Source organism: Anser cygnoides, chromosome 24 (genome assembly GCF_040182565.1).
Source record: "Anser cygnoides isolate HZ-2024a breed goose chromosome 24, Taihu_goose_T2T_genome, whole genome shotgun sequence".
Taxonomy (NCBI): Eukaryota; Metazoa; Chordata; class Aves; order Anseriformes; family Anatidae; genus Anser; species Anser cygnoides.
Window position 1 is genome coordinate 1760551 of NC_089896.1, and position 16473 is coordinate 1777023.

At 45.8% G+C, this 16473-nt stretch overlaps 1 long non-coding RNA gene across 1 annotated transcript; it reads right to left on the bottom strand.

The window, feature by feature from the left end:
• Window positions 1-2962: 2962 nt before the first annotated feature.
• Window positions 2963-6404, bottom strand: LOC106045135 (uncharacterized). The gene is made up of 3 exons (XR_001212628.3): window positions 5924-6404; window positions 4878-4990; window positions 2963-3083 (listed from the first exon to the last, which is right to left on the bottom strand). It is a non-coding gene; the product is annotated as an uncharacterized lncRNA (long non-coding RNA).
• Window positions 6405-16473: the final 10069 nt, after the last annotated feature.

Consider the following 16473-nt stretch of genomic DNA (forward strand, 5'->3'; position numbering starts at 1 on the left):
TAAAATAACTTCCTTGCAGGTGCAGTTATTAAAAAAAAAAAAAAAAAAGTGACAAAAGCGTTTTGAAGTGCAAAGTCTGCTCTAGCTGCAGTGCTGATGGGTGGTAGGGCAGAGCAGGTGCTTCCCGTGGCTGTCTGGTGCTGGAAGGACCTCTGAGCCTGGCCCCGGGAAGTGTCCCTGAGCAAGCACCTTCAAGGGGTTGTAACAGCAGATGCTACACAGTGAAAAAGGAGCTCTTAATATCAAGGAATAGTTTGGGTCTTACTCTTTGGCTGTCCCTTGCACCCTGATTTCCCTGTGCAAGTGTCTGAGCCTAAATCAGAATTATCTGTTCCTTCAGAGCAGCAGCGGAATTGCATTTCCATCTCTACAAAACAACATAAAATTCAGTCCAGCATGAAAACCAGGCCCTCTCGTCATATACCTGCATTTGCAGACCTTTCTGAGGAGAAAAAAAAAAAAAAAAGGACTCAGGGTCTGCCTTTGCTTCCAGCAGCTTTTGCTGAAACCAGACCCACTGAGATCTGCTGGCTCTGGTGCTGGTGGCACCGATGGCTCTTCCCTCTTCAGAGCCCAGATGGTCCCAGAATAAAAAGCCCAGAATCTCCCTTGTAAACAGCACTGGCACCTGACGGCCAGACGGCCAGACCACACAGTTTGGGACACTGCAGCCTGTCGGTCTGCGTGTATTTATAGCCGGAGAGGAGCTTGCTTGGGGTAGCATGAGGTTCCTACCGTAGCCAGGGATGCTGCAAGAGGTTAATTGTCAGAGGCAGTGAAAGCCCATTTGGTGCTTGACTCCCCAGTCTGACTTTATTGCCATTTATAGTCCATTCAGTGCTTCAGCTACAGGTTTTATTCTCTTTTCTCCGTTATGGTTTTTCCCCTCCTTATTCTAAGAAGGTTTTGGTTTTCCTGGCAGCCTTTTTATCGCCTCACCACCTCCTACCCTTCCATTCAAGAAAGCTTATTTAAAACCAAAACACCACATAACTGTAAGGGTTCCTATTTAACATAATGGAGTTATTCAAGATGTTTACTCAACAAAAAATAGATAGTGAGCTCACCTTGCTGTTGTCAGCTACAGCTAGCTACCAAGCCTTACTGCACGTAGCCACAAGGCAAAACCTCTTTGTGCTCTGGTCCTGTTGCTCAGAAATCCACAGCATCAACCCAGGTCTGTGGCAGGGGCAGGATTTGTGCCGAAATGATGCTACGAACACTATGTGCACTGGTCGTGTCAGCTCCCCGACTGAAGCACAGCAAGGCAGCAGGTGGAGGCTGAGCCTTTCTTCTCTGTAAGAGATGCCATACAATTAAGGCTCCAGAACGCTGCCTGCCGTGGCAGCGTGACAAGGGGCTTCACACGGGGCATCGGTCTGCAGGGTGCTCGGGGTGCTCCCTCCTGCCAGCCTCCCCTGGGAGAGGCCGGACGACACCTTGCCTTCTCACAAAAGCCCAGCCAAAAAAAAAAAAGAAATGCCGAGCTGCTAAGAAGTTAAACGGGGACGCCATCAGCCTACCAGCGGCTTCACTATTTCTTGCAACATGTCATTTTCTTGTCTGATTTGTCAGAGAGTTTCCTCCTAAATCCAGACACGTAGCACCAAATCGTCTGGCTTCTGACTGCCTCCCCAGGCTGGAGGCAGCGTCTGGGTGAGGAGCATCCAGCGGTGGCGAGGTACCACCGTGCCCGCTGGCCTCACTGGGCCAGGGAGGGCTGTGTTATTGAGGAGGACAGCAGCAATGCAACAGGAGGTATATTTTTAAATCTCAGTCCTTTGGGACAGGGATTATCCAGTATGAGTTAAAACACATGCCCAACATTTTCCCAGTAACGCACGGTCAGATGCAATGGAACTTACAAACAGATTCACATGTGCTTTGGATTGATACCATTGCCATGGCTATTAGCAATAAGCAATAAAACTCAGACCCTGAATTTTGCCGAAGGTTCAAACAAGATTTTATAATTTTGGTATAAATATGCATTTTTCACACACAAACACCGCCCTCTGCTGCATGCTGAGACTGATGCTGGCGAGCAGATTTATGCGCGTTGCCCCTGGCAACGCAGTTGTTGAAGGTGATAAAAATTCTTATGTCTCTTCGGTTTAGAAAATGCCAGTGCATCAAAATGCAAATGATTCAGCCTCCTGCAAAGGTCGTTTGAGGTAAGGGATATGTGCAACTTTTGTATCTGTGCAGAGAAAATGATGAAATCTGAACCACAGTGTGCTTCGATGCTTAGGCATATGCTGTGTTGTCACCTCACTGGCTTCTAGGAGTATATTAAGAAGTCTGCTGCCCACTCCTGTAACATTTCTGATCTCCTTTATTTGAGAAGGAGGATAAGCTCACACTGAAGCAGGATTTTTTACTCTGTAATGCATTTTTACTCTGTAATATTCTGTTTGCCTAGTGAATACCACCGTGCACGTTCACTCTTCTCCCTAGAGGCACACGCTGTTTCTTTACAGGGGAAGACTTCTTCCAAGTATACGCAAGCTTGAACCAAAAGGAAGTATCTTTGCTGGAAACCCTCCTAAAACATGATTAATGTAAAGACAGCAATAAATTACAGCCTGGTATTCCCTGGCTAGAGCTGGTGTCCCTTGGGCGGCTGGTCCAGCTCAGCACAAGCCCTTGTAGATTTGCAAAGTCGTGAAACAAAACCAGAGACTCATTCAGCTTCCCAGCCAGAGAACAAATTCAATAAATATAGAGAAAAAGCAAGATCTACCTCCTAGGGAACTAGCTGAAGAGCCTTGCATTTCTAGGTTTGAGGGCACATCAGACCCAGTGACTAAAAGTCATTGCAACAGATGCTGTTTGCTGGGCGGTGCAAGCAGGTCTGATGCCCTTGCGTTGCCGCCAGGATGACAGCTGTTTATTTTCCACCCCAACACACAGCAAGTTCACCAGAAAAAAGTGGTTGGGTCACGAAAGAATGACATTTTATTTGATGGTATTGATATTTGCTGCTAAGGCCTGGAATGCATCAGGGAGAAGCAGCTCAAAATCGCTGCTTCTGATGGTCATGTATTATTTCAATATCCAGGGCTATCCATCCCCCGCTGAAACTGAAAAAAAAAAAGAATCAAATGTTTGAAGTCTGATTATTTCAAAATTACTATTTTGACAGAAGAACGAAAAAGCCTTTAAAATTAATAGATTATTTTATGGCAGGAAAAATGTAATTTGATTTTATATTGCAACAGGAGGAAGAAAAAAAAAAAAAACGGAAACTGAATACTTAGCAACCCTTATTCTTCAGCATTTACTCCTCAAATGGTAGCCAGTGACCTAAAGGGAGATACATTTGCAGCTTCCATACTCGGCTGAATGGAGGAAAAATCTTCGCAAAGCTGAACTGCAGAGAGCAAATTGCGATAACAGTCTCAGCCTCCGAGCACCGTGGGACGAGGCTGCGGCTCCCAGCCAAGCGCTGCAATCCCACGGAGGAGGACGGGTCGGAGGGGAGAAGGAGAAGGAATAAACACATGTCAACTTGTTTGACTTCGTAAGAGAAGAGTTGAGTCGAATTTAAACAGACAAGAACAGAAAGCAAAAAGCACGACTGATGGCATTAAAAAGTTACCCTTATACGTAAAGAGCGATGACGAGAGGAATTCTTGGGACATATGGAGAAAAGGAAATTTATTTTTAGCAAGTAAAAATTTAAACTAATTTTTAGTTAAGTAATGTGCTCAAGAAAGGTGGTTTTCACTCTTCCCTTAGCTCAAGTTTGGGATGGTCTGAGGGCAAGGGAGGTTGGAAGGATCTTGCAAATTCCCAGGCAAAGGAGCAAAGCAGCGGCCGATGATGTGTATTCAAAAAGTTTGCACCTCTGCCTTCACAGCAGATGGCCTTGACCAGGCAGGGAAAGGGAGCTCAGGGCCATGAAAGCACCGAATCAGGCCGAAAGGCGTTGCAATGCCTTGCGGGGAGCAGCACACTGTACCCGATCATCTGGTGCCCACCTGAGAGATGCATCCACAGCTCTGATGCTGTGGCACGGCCAGGGTCGTATTGGACTGCTGGGATGGGGCAAGGAGACAAGGGGCTGGCTGAAGAGGAGGCTGCAGAATGCTCTAATTAACCTGGAAAGTTAGTTTAAACTTCCTACATCTCCTCTCTCCTTGCCAGGTTAAGCACAGAGAAGAAACCCCGTAAATCAGCGGTGCTGCAGAAAATCTCCCTGGTGATTCTGAACCTCTGACTGAATCTCACAAGACCGGGTGCCCTCGCAGCAGCAGCAGACCTGCACTTCAGGGTGATATTAGGACGTCCTAAACCGCATGTGCTTGTTTTCTAGAGACAAAATCCTTCTTAACCATTAAAGACTGTGTGTTCTTGTCTGGTGATGACTGCTGAGTTGAAGTCCTTATTTAAAGTCACCAAATTCCAGTGTCCAACCTGCCCCAAGACATCTGGGCTCCAGTCCTCAAGCTCGCAGGGGGAGCACACACCATGGCTTGAGTCCCAGGAGAAGATAACCCTCCTACAGTCGCTGCCTCCCCACCTCTGCAACTACTTCCAAGCATAAATACCGAGCTTGGAGCCAAGGAGGATGGCAACGAAGGAGGCATGGCTGGCACGGGTGGGTCGGGGAGCACACACACATGCACCCGGAGAAGGGCACGTGCGATTTAATACATGTGAGAACCCCAGCTCTAAACAGGCAGAGAAACCCCGGGCTCACACGTTGCCAAAGCACTTTCTGCTTGTGGTATTACTGGAATGAAATAACACACGGCGTTCCCAAGAATCAGGTTTTAACACTTCCGTTGCAGTTCCATCCTAACAGCAACTGTAAAGGCCAACGTGCAATAAATACAAAGAATAAGTGTTAACGAAACATTAAGGTCACATACCAAGAATAGTAACAAGGCAAAAAGTGCAAAAGTTGAGCTTGATTAACTTGAAGTGTTTCATACAGAAGCAGCTTCCCATTTTTCACATGCAGGGTTTTCATTTGAAGTAATATCTACTGGGTACAAATGAGATCAGGTAATTTAAAAAAGAGCATGATTAAGACAACACTACAGATTATTAGAAGTATTTAACACTTCCTCTACTGTCAAATAGTCTTTAACATTGGCAACAGCAGCCAGATAGGTTTCATTATTGTTTGTACTCTTTTAGAAACATCCCCCTTCCTATTTGTGCTTGTACAGAGAGGGTAACCTCACAAGAGTTAAAATTTGAATCAACCCATTGAAAAGAGTTGAGTTAAAGTTTTTTTCCCTGTTGGATCTCAGTGTTTGCACCACAATCTAAATATAAAGTCTTCATTTTTTTCCTTAGTTTGAGGAAAACAAGGAACAAACATCCCTTGAAAGCTGCATCTCGACCTGCCCCACAGTTGGCTTGTTTATTAATGTATTGTATGGGGGGAATGTTGTTTATAAAGAAAAAAAAATAGAAAAAAAGAAGTTTGGCTGGCAGAAAACACTCCCTTGGCTCCAAGAGCTCCAGAACCACAATGATCATGGTGAACCCTTGCAAACACCTCTGACTTCAGAAGACAGGCAGAAAGGTCCCCTCAGCTCATCTCAGCCGCATGATAAACACGTCCCTTGAGGGGAGAGGACAGACCGAAAGCTAGTTTTCAGAGAAAACCATTGTGAAACACCCACATACCCTTTCCTCCAACAGGAAAATACAAACGTTTGGATTTCCGGGACACCTGAAGCCAGGCAGGATGAGAGAAAAGCCATCTCTGCTGGGGACCCCGATCCCCTCGCTGCCCAGACTGCAAGGCGCCCCCAACCCCCACGACACCAGGCCTTTTTGGCTGCAACACTGGGGCCAAACTCAGGTCTGCACCAGCTTCTCAGCATCATACAAGCCTTCGAGCAGAGGGCTAAGCGAAGCAGGAGAGGCTGAGACAGGAGCACGGCAGCAAAGTCCTCCTCACCCGGCCAGCGGCGGTGGGCAGCAGCACCTCCCTCTCAGCATCCCGCTGGGAACAAGGCTGGTTTTCCTTGCTGGGACCAGGCTTGGGCAAGGAGGGCTCCAAAAGGCACAGCCGCATTGGTGCGAGCACCTACCGAGGGTGAGGATGCAAAGCAAAGCGCCGCACGTTTCCAGGAAGGGCCCAGGAGTGAGAAGCACCTGTGCATTTGCCTACAGCCCCGGCAGCCCACGCTCGGCTTTTATAGCTCCTCTGACTCATCCCGAAACGGCCCCTCAGCCCCAGGCAGGAGCTGCCTGAGCCGGGGCAGCCCCAGCAGATGCCTCCTCCCCTGTCCGGCAAAGGCACGGGGCTGTAGGTCCTGCTTCATGCTGGGACAGGGCTGGGTTTGCTCCCAAACCAAAGCAATGGGCACAATTCAGACCACAACCCATAGAGAACCATGTAGAAAACCAGAACAATAAGATTTAATTTTTTTTTTTTTTCACACCTAGCTACAAGTGTTTCAGCTTCCCCTACCTCTGCAACTTTTCTCCAAGGTGTTCATTTGCTCCATTTCCTCAAATGTTGTTATCTGAATACAAATCAGGGGGAAAAATCCTTAAGTGAACTCTGTTGAACACATGGCTATTCTATTTAGAATAGGATATAGAATATAGAATATAGAATATAGAATACAGAATATGGAAGATGGAAGATGGAAGATGGAATATGGAATATAGAATATAGAATATGGAATATAGAATATAGAATATTTCACTTAGAATGGACCTTCAATGATCTTTTAGTCCAATTATTCTGAAGTGACACAACTCCTGGTAAGTTTTTCAATATCTCTGGAAAATTGTCTCTTAAATAAAATAACATTGTACGAAGATACACCCGCAAATAATAACCCCAATACATTCTTCCTTGCAGCAGTTAACTTCAGATTGCATCTTACCCTCTCATGCACAATAAGATTATCTTTTCATTCAACATTAGTCTTTACCAGGAATTTATAAAGAACTGGCCTCCCTGCGTTTAAATGTTTAGTCTGGTACAAGGAAAATGTATTCTCTACACAAGTCTATCTTGCTCAACACGTAGTCTTTTCAGTTGGAATAATGAACCTATTTTGGGGAGTACAGAGACGTAGCATATTTTGGCTGGAATTTTATCTCCAAGTCCCTATTTAAATTGGCATAAAAATGCCTTTAATTTTGAACAAGCTTTAAAAAAAATCTCTGATAGCCGCTAGCACAGCGAGACTTCAAAATTCTTGTGGTCTGAAACCCGTTCAAAGATGAACTTATTCTGGATTATTTTACAACGTTAGTCTGCCTTATAAATTTGTGATGGTGTTGCAAGTGCCACAGTAACTCCTCAAGACCAAGGATGAACAGAAAGGCAAAAAAAATCCCTTTTTTTTTTTTTTAAATTTTAGAGGAATGGATGCAGTGATGTCTTATTCCTTGAAACAACTGCTAGGTGATAAAATAAGGTGAGGGACCCCTCACAATAAATATCCATAGGTAAAGGGGTTGAGCATTTCTGTTAGGACATCACTTCCAAAGAAATTTCTTTTGCAATAATTACTGTAAATAATAACGAAAATACAACAATAGCTGCTATACTCTCAAGGGACATGGGGAATACTAGGGACAGGGAGGGAAGGCACTCCTGCAACTGCTTCAAGGCACCGGGGCTGGGAGTCACCAGGGCAGGGTCACCCCATTCTCCTACTAATGCCGCGGATGAAATACGATTTTGCTGTGCACTGCAACAGGATTTCATTAGTCTGTGCATGGATTTTGCGAAACATGGGTTTGGTATGCTCCTCCGAGGGGCCGTGCCAAGATTTTATGAAATAACATTTATTTATGTTTATGGGATACATGTAATCTTACAAAGTTTTACCGAACTTTTGTCAGGGATACAATCTATTCAGCAGCAAATAGGGTAAATAATCAAAAAAAAAAATTATTAAACGCAAACAATTACCCACTGTAATGTAACCCTGAACATTAAAGAAGCCGTCTTCCCTTGTCCTCCCCTGCCCCGGCAGATGTTGAGCAAATGGCAGCAATCGTGTGCAACACCACGTCGCAATGGAGCGACGCGGCCAGTGGCCCCCATCACGTTTGTGCTGTCCTGGCCACACGTGGAGCGGCCGGGAGCTCTGCCACGGCTTGGCCCTGGGGATTTGGTGGCTGGGTGGAGTGAGGATGACCCCGTTCCTCCATCTCGTGGGAAGAGGCTGCGCAGGGAGCGTGGGCTGAGCTCCTGCTCCCCTGAGAGCGGCAGACGTAGATAACCACTGGCTACGGCTGGACGGACTTTGGGCTAAATCCTCTGAAATCCTTCAGGGGAAGAGCTGTGGTGTAAGGATAGAGGGAGACCAGGCAAATCCAAAGCTGACCTGAAATCCTCCTTCTCCATTCTCAGGAGAAGAACCTCCAGGTTCATCAGACCCTGGCCAAGCAGCTGCAACAGTTTTTCTTGTGCCTTTTCTGACTTTAGTTGGAGCACCTTGCCATTGCTTCCCTGGGCATGGCATGCAACCGCCTGAAGTGGTTTTATCACATGCTGATTTTACACGAACGGGGTTGTTGTTCAAAGAGAACCACAGCCCCTTAGGAAGTGCCTCTGCAGAGGTACTTGCCATAAACCTGGTGTGGAAGGTACCACCCAGAGCTGCTGTGACAAGGTCTGTGGGAGCAGGAGCAGAAAATGGACCACAGCCATTTCTATTTCATCTATTCCACACCCGTTAGCCCTGCCGGACTCTAGCCCAGGGATCCTCCTTTTTTTCCTCAGTGCAGGTTTCATTGCAAGCAGGGGAATTCCCCGTGGCTCCCTTCATTAAAGTTTGCAGCTTCACACCCCTCTCCAGTTACAGCTGATGATTGCACAAAATCCCAGTGGCGTCTCATATATGTTAACATATATTTGTTCAAGAATAAAAGTTAGGTAGGAAAATAAGTATTTTAGGAAATACGCCACAAAACGTTCAGTTTTAAGATGCCAATAATTGATCTGACTAGACAATATTTCTAACATACTAGTCCAGACCACACATCCTCCACCTAGTTCAAGCCCCAGGGAGACCATTCAAATTTGATTTTACTTATCATGAAACTCAGCAAAGGGACAAACTCACGGCTGTGGGCTCTGGCTTCATTGTCACCTTCCTTCTCCTTCATTCACCTTCCTTCTCCTTCACAGACTGACGGTTCATCTTTGCTGGCTCTGTCCTCACTGTTCTACTGTGGCCCCAAAATCTCAGGGACCTACCACCGTGCAGCACACCCCACGGTATTTTCTTCCTCTGGAAGAAAGCAGGGCTGACCCAGCCACTGTGGATTCGGGCTGGAGCTCCCACGTGCAGCAGGATCATTCACCTGAAGCTTTGTCTTGGACCTCCCAGCAGCCCTTCCCACCACAAATCCTCTCCATGGTGCGGTGCTCCAAAGCCACAGAGGCTCCTGTGCCCCATGTGCACCTTTAGGCAGCTCTGCATTTTCTCTGATTAGAATATGGTTTACACATAATCCACACATTAAGAAAAGTCAATGTTGTTACATCAAAATATTGCAAGGCCATAAGTCATTGCTATGGGATAATCACTGGGTGGAGGGGAAATCAGTGGAACAAGTATTGCACCCACAAGCTTTCCCCCTGCTATTTTACGTGCTGGCATTCACTTGCTGTTGTGTAGTTACATGCTGGATTGTATTTGCAGAGCCCCTGAAATGGAGGAAGACATCATTTCCCAAAGGAAATGCCACATTTACACTGGCATGGCTAAATGGAAATATTTTCCAATTGTGCAGAATGAACATAATTTTTTTTTAAAGGCAACTTTCCGCAGCTCCCTGGAGTCACCAGGGTTGAGCAAGCCCAACTCAACCATGCGTTTAAGCACTTTGCATCCTGTTCTTGCCCTGCAGAGCACTCACCTCCCATCTCGCTTTTACGGGACTAACTCTAATCCTCCCCGCTGCTGAAAATCAATAGCAATCCCCTATGATTATCGGTGACCTGAGGATGTAAGCGAGAGAAGAACCGAGCTATTCCCTGAAAATGTGGCCTGCTGCTGTGTCCGTGCTGGGCTCGGGGAGGGCGGGTGGCTCAGCCTGATAAGTGCTCTCCGAGCGTTCAGCACAATGAGGATGTGCCCAGCCTCCTCTGCGACGAATGTTTTCAACATCTCTCCAAGGTGCATTTGCTTTGCCTCTTCCCAGCTAGTGCATTATCTTTAATAAGAATAATTTTGCCGTATTTTTAGCCTCTATAGAATGCAATTGTAGTTTAATATTGTAAGCTGTAGAGCTGAGGGAGGGAAAGCATACGTCTTCATAACAGTTACCCTCCTGTACTGTAAGCATGCTGTGCAAACACACAACCACGGAGTGTATTAAAAATGTATGTTTTGTGATACATTGACCTTCTTGGAAGAAGAGATTCAGACATAAATGGTGTGCTATTAATTTATGATGTGAAGTTTTGCATTTATTTCACTTGCGTATGTATGAACAACACAGGAACCAAAAAGTTTTTTCCCCTAAAATGGCACTGTCAGAGTGCCTGAATTATCTATTTAATGAATACTTTAACCCACAGCAGATCACATATGATGGGAAATGATGTCATCTGAGTCATTAATCTTTTTACTTCTATTTCAGGTTAGTCAAAAGAAGTCAAAGTCTGCACAAAAACATCTCTCAGTCTGAACTTAGGGTCTTTCCTCCTTATGAAAATTTTACAGAACACACAGCTTTTATGTAATTTCACGTGTCCCACTTCCTCCCCAGGGGCCTCAGAGCCAGAGGGTGAACCCTTTGGACAATGTGCCCCAGGATGACCGGTGTCCCGAGCTGTGACAGGTCTCAGCCCCCCAGCCTGAGCCCTCTGGTGCCAGGTGGAGGTGTCCCCATCACCCTCATGGGGTTTCTGGGGTCTCTCAGCTCACTCTGGCTGCTCCCCCGACTCAAACCTGCCTCTCGTCAGCTTGTGAACCCTGAACCTCACTCCCCTGCCTTGCACCCTTAACATGATGCAAGGGACCTTTCAGGCTGAAGCGGTACCTTGACCCGTAAGGACACACACAGACCGGCAGATCAGTATGGTCCTTGATCAAGATCATCTAGAGTTAATTAGGAGGGCAGCTCTGAATAATCCTGCAGGGCCGCCGAGGAAGTAAACTTTAAATATCTGAACTAGGGTGCTGCTGCCCCTCTGAGCCGAGATGAAAAAGCCCTTAATCGTCTCTGCTAATGCGTTTCAGGATGATGAGTGGCTCTCGCTTGCTTTTCAGGCAGGAAGACATCTGTATGGTGAGACTTATTAATTTTATTTAAAGTGCTAAGGCTGACATCCTGGAACTGTGGTCTCTTAAAATCTCTTTCTTAATTGTTATAAAGCAGCTTTAAGAGCACTTTAAGATGTCTCTATTTACAAGTTAAAAAAAAAAAAAGCCTATAACATCTTAAATCTTCTAGCAGAATTCCCATTCATTTGGACATTTACCAGAGACTGGGTTATTATTCCCCCTAGATGAAAATGCATACACAGTCAAGAGACTATTCCCTACAGCATCCTGCAGCAGTTAGAGTCGTAAGTCCAATTTTGAACAAAATAAATCAACTTCTTTGTTTCTGTGAATCCATCTGGTGGAGAGAACGAGGTGTTTGTTGTTAAGTGAAGAAGCAGCAGGGCTATAACTTAGATATTAATAGGTTACGTGATATTTATTTAATCTCTTTGTTATTTTCAATACAGCCCTATTTTGTTCCGATTGTGGAACTTAAGTGAAATCTTTTCCGGCTTGGCTTGACCTAAGCATTCGAGCATTTTTTATATTTCCCTCCTGAAGAAGCCACCTCAGTATCTCCAAAGGTTGCTCTCCAGGCACTAGGAAGCTTGAGGTGATGGCTGAGGGTACAATGCTCCGTCCTGGCCTCTGCTTCGTGTTTCTCATTGCCAAGGCCCATCCCAAATCCCAGCCATCCACTTCCAGGGACTTTGACGGCTTAGAAAATGTGCTGCCAGCTCAATGGAGGAAGCCAGATCCAGAAGACACCCATGGTCTCCCCTTCGGTTCCCCCAATCATTGACCTATTAGCGCTGTTCTGCCTGAAAAATTAAATGGCCAACCAACAGAAAAAGACAAACGGACAAAGCCACTGGCAGTCAGCTCAAGGGCATTCTCCAAGTCTATGCTGCCAGTTTGCCCGGACGCCAGTGCTCCTTTCTCATGGTTGCAGAGGGGCAGTTTTGTCCATGCAGGACTCCTCCTGTTCGGTGCAAATCCTCACTGCTGTTCTTGCTTACGTGTTTAGGACCACAGCAGCTCCACAAGAGCTTTATTTAGCCCAGCAATTGGATGGACTCCGTGTGCCATTCCTCCCTTACACACCAGCCCAAATCAGGAAGAAGAGGGATGCGAAGCCAAAATGCCTAATGAAAGAGCTTCCACGATCTTAAAATGTTTACGGACACAAAATGCGTTAACAGAGCTAGGGGAGGGCCCCAGATCTCTGGTGATGTTTGTTCAAACATGGATCAAAGGAGACACTTTTTGTGCCTCCCGTTAGGATCTGCACTGCAGGATGGAGGCTGCAAAATTTATTCATAGAAGCTGCGCATTTGCGAAGAGGGCTCTAAAAATGTTATTGAAAAATGTCTTCATTCCCAAAAGCCTCGCTATAATTTTAAAGTGTAAATAAAAATAGCGGTATTTTCTTACACTGGAGAGCTCTAAAACTCTAGTTGGGATGTAAGAAATCCTATTCTGCAACTTAAAATTATGATTCATGGTTCCCTTTCCAACCTCCAAGCAGTTCTGTGACATAAAATGTGAAACTAAGCATTTGCTTTTCATTTAAAAGGTCTCATTAAGACCAAAACCAAGCTTCTTCAGCCCCATAACAGCTCTAACATGTCAGACCTAATAGGAGCTCTCCTCCATGGGGTGCCTTTGGAGGACTTAAAAACATCAAAAGGATCCTGCTGTTTTGCAAGACCAACATACTTCTTTCTCCCCGAAATATCATTCCAAGCCCCCAGCTTAACAGAGGACTTCAGCCCATGCTTACATCCATTTGTCAGCTGCAGAGACACTTAAACACATGCCACAATCCCGCTGAAGCCAACGGCACTTAAACCTGTTCATAAAATTAAGCAGTTCCTCAGTGCGTGGCTGAGCCGAGCTGCACGATCAGTGTCCCCAAACACTCCCCTTAATTAAGAGTTTCTCTTGGTTTTAATAGGTGTTGCATCAGGCTCTGGCGTGCTGTGTTTGATTCTGATTTCATGGTCATTTTGGTACTTAATAGCACTGTGGAGATCTCTTACGCTTCTCTGTGCAGCGCTGCTTTTCCTATAGGCACAACCCATCACATTGCACAAAAACACTGCACTAAAGCCCAGCCTCACACAATTTATTAGCAACAGCCAGTGGCATCCCCACGGCTAAACTTGCTCAGAGCTCCTCATCGTGAAGCTCTGCCTGTTATAGCTTCACCAAAATGTAGCTGTTCTGCCTGAAATGTCCGATGGGATTTTGTGCTGGGAGAGATTCCATTTATTTATTTATTTATTTATTTTGTTGTTTTTTTTAAAAGAGCTAATTATGCACAGCAATTACTAAGAAGACAGTGGGCAGCAAATGCTACGTCTAATGATGTCTCTGCAGTTGGGACACATTTAGTGAAGTCTGTATTTTCATTGGGAAAGCAGGCTTGTCTGGAAAGCAAAACTGTGGATTTTGACTTAGTTTTGACCCTGCTCAACACCACTAAAATAACTGCGATAAAGGAGAGAGTGCTGAGTGGCATATTTGGTTAGGCTAACATAGCAAATATTATCCTTGTCTTCAGCAGCGAAGCTTTTGCACATTTCTGTATTTGGAAATGTTTCACTTTTTCTTTCCTGGCCAATCTTTCTGCAGTTTCTTCTTGGTTGGAGTTCCTATTTGTCAATTGTCCCATTTTTGGCTACAAGAGCTCTGAGGTTTCAAGTTGAAGATGGGAAACTTGCACTTTTGTGGTTTGGGGTGTATGAATGTGAAAACCAGGGGATTTTCACTCTGACCCTGAATCCCGCAGCGTTCCAGCACGTCTGCCTTATCCGAGCAGTGTTTATGTCGGATCCGAGCCACCGAATACCAGGACAGCTCCTCTTTCTTGCTTTTATTTTTATTTTTCCGGCTGGTCCTGCTGCCCGCTAGATCTTGCAGAATAACAGTTGAAGACAGCAATGCCTGAGAGCAAAAAAAGGTAATTATACTGTAAGTCAGCCCTCACATAACTTGTAAACTTTATGATCTTGCAATTTTATGACGTATTTATAACCCAGGGAAAATGCCTAGCTAGAAAGAAAAACCCTGCAATTCTGCAGTGGGCAATTACGGGTATCAGTAAAATATGAGATTTCCAAGAAATGCCTTCTGTTTTCCTTCCTCCCTTTATTCACTGCTGAGAGCTACATTGCTGGAACCACATTTCGTCTTTTCCCTTCTATTGAAGAAAAGGATCCTTTTTTGACAACAGAGTGTAAAAGGAAAGTTGATGAAGTCTGGTCCCAACAACCCACTTGCTGTTCAACACCTTGCTCTGGCTCGTTGCCCCACGGAGTCGCTTGGTGCTGAATTCCTTCTCTCCCAGATACCCAGGGCATAACTACCCCGTCCCTTTGATGTCAATAACCTGACATTTGAAATATGGGAGAAGGACCCTGGCAGGCGATGGGTGAAGTTTGTTTCTAGAAGCTGCTCAGGCTGTATTCCCATCCAAAACAAGTGCTAACGATCGTCTTGGTGACCACAATTGCCACCTCACACTAATTACGCTCAATTGCTCCTACGTCATGGACAGAATCACTGAAGTGAGAAAAGAAAGGGACAGATCTGAAGGGGCAGGATCTGAGGAGCAAACCTGCCCTTGCTGACATCCCATTGCCCTGGGTGGTGGGAGCCAGTTCCATGGCGAGATTTTTCAGCAACCCAAGTGGTTCGGACACAGATCGTTGGCAGTGGAGGTTCTGGTTCAGTATCCACTGATGAAACAAGAATTTTTTGTGTGTATATGGTGCTGGAACATATGGGTTCCAGTCATGCCTGGAATAAGACTGTATATACCATGGCCATGCACCGACTGTCACGCGGAAGGTGGTGCCCTAACTCCCGCGCACAAAATCACAGAGGGAGCATTTTCAGAGATGGACCCGGTGCTGCTTGCTGAAGCCAGCAGGGAGCCAGGACGCTCTGCTTCGCTCAGGGAGCTTTCAGCATCTCTCAGGGTTACAGGGCGCTCCGGCTGCAGCCCGCAGAGCTGCTGCTGTCAGGATGATGGACCATCTGCCGGCTCCCAGCCCATGACGCTTCCTGCTACAGTAACCGTAGCCTGCTCTGGGCTTCTTTCAAGGTTTCCAGATGCTTTTTTTTTTTTTTTTTCCCCTTTATTTATTTATTGCATTACCATAATAATAAAACCCTTCTCCGTGCTTCACCTCTGTGCTCCAGAGCTTTGTCAGGTGCACGTGGTGTTGGTTCAGCTTCAAGCCAAAGCAGAGATGACACCCAAAGCCTTGGTGCGGCGAGCCTCCGAGATGAGCCCCTGAACAGGCTGACGGAAAAAGGGCTGCCTCAGTGAGGGGGGGCTCACCGGTAACAAAGAGCTCAGATAGAAAATGGTAAGGAGGTTACCTGGCAACATTCCTGTCCAATTAAAGCAAATTTATTGTCAGGTTGCTTCCTTACTGCTGCCCTGTTATTAATTGTTAATGTAGCGGTGCGTGCTGTGTAAGGAAGGGGTGCGGGAAATGGCTGAGATCAGGAGAGAAGTGGGCTCTGAAAAGGCAGTTTCTGTGCAAAAAATAAAAAAATCACAAGTGCTCGTTGCTGGCTCTGCTCTGCAGGCGCTGGCAGGAAATTCCTTCTCTCGGAACAAGGGGGCAAACTGATGGCAAAGGAAAATAAAATGCGTAGGTCACTGGGTTTCTAAATTATAGTGGTGTATACATGTGAAATGCTTACAGAAAAGGAGACACCATGAGAATGGAAATTTGCGAAACACAGTTCAGTAATCTTGCACTGTTTTCTCTATAAATAGAAGCAATTCTCTTTTTCACATTGGAACAAGAAAATGCTGTATCTTTGGATAATCACTGGATGCTTTTCTGTGTACAGCTTGATCTTATCAATCCCCTAGACTTTTTTTCAAGGAAACCCAGCACTGAATGCATGGAAATAATGAGGCTGAATTATCAGGAGATGGACAAAACTCAGCTAAGAAAGACAAAGAAAAACAAAAGGAGTTTGAACTTGTGCAGAGATCAGCATCCGGCACATCATTTGCCAATGGGGTGATCCTTCTCCTCCCGTGGATCAGCCTTTTACGGAGGAACAGCCGTTTAAATTCACAGTGCTTTGGGACGAGATCAGCCTCCGTGGAGCCACACGCAGCTCGGCTGGGTGCTGCCCGCTCACACGAGATCCCAGCTGGGATTTCGTTCTGAAGGATTGGGCCCCTGCAGAGCTGCTCGTTGCCACAGCTCCCTAAAACCTGCGC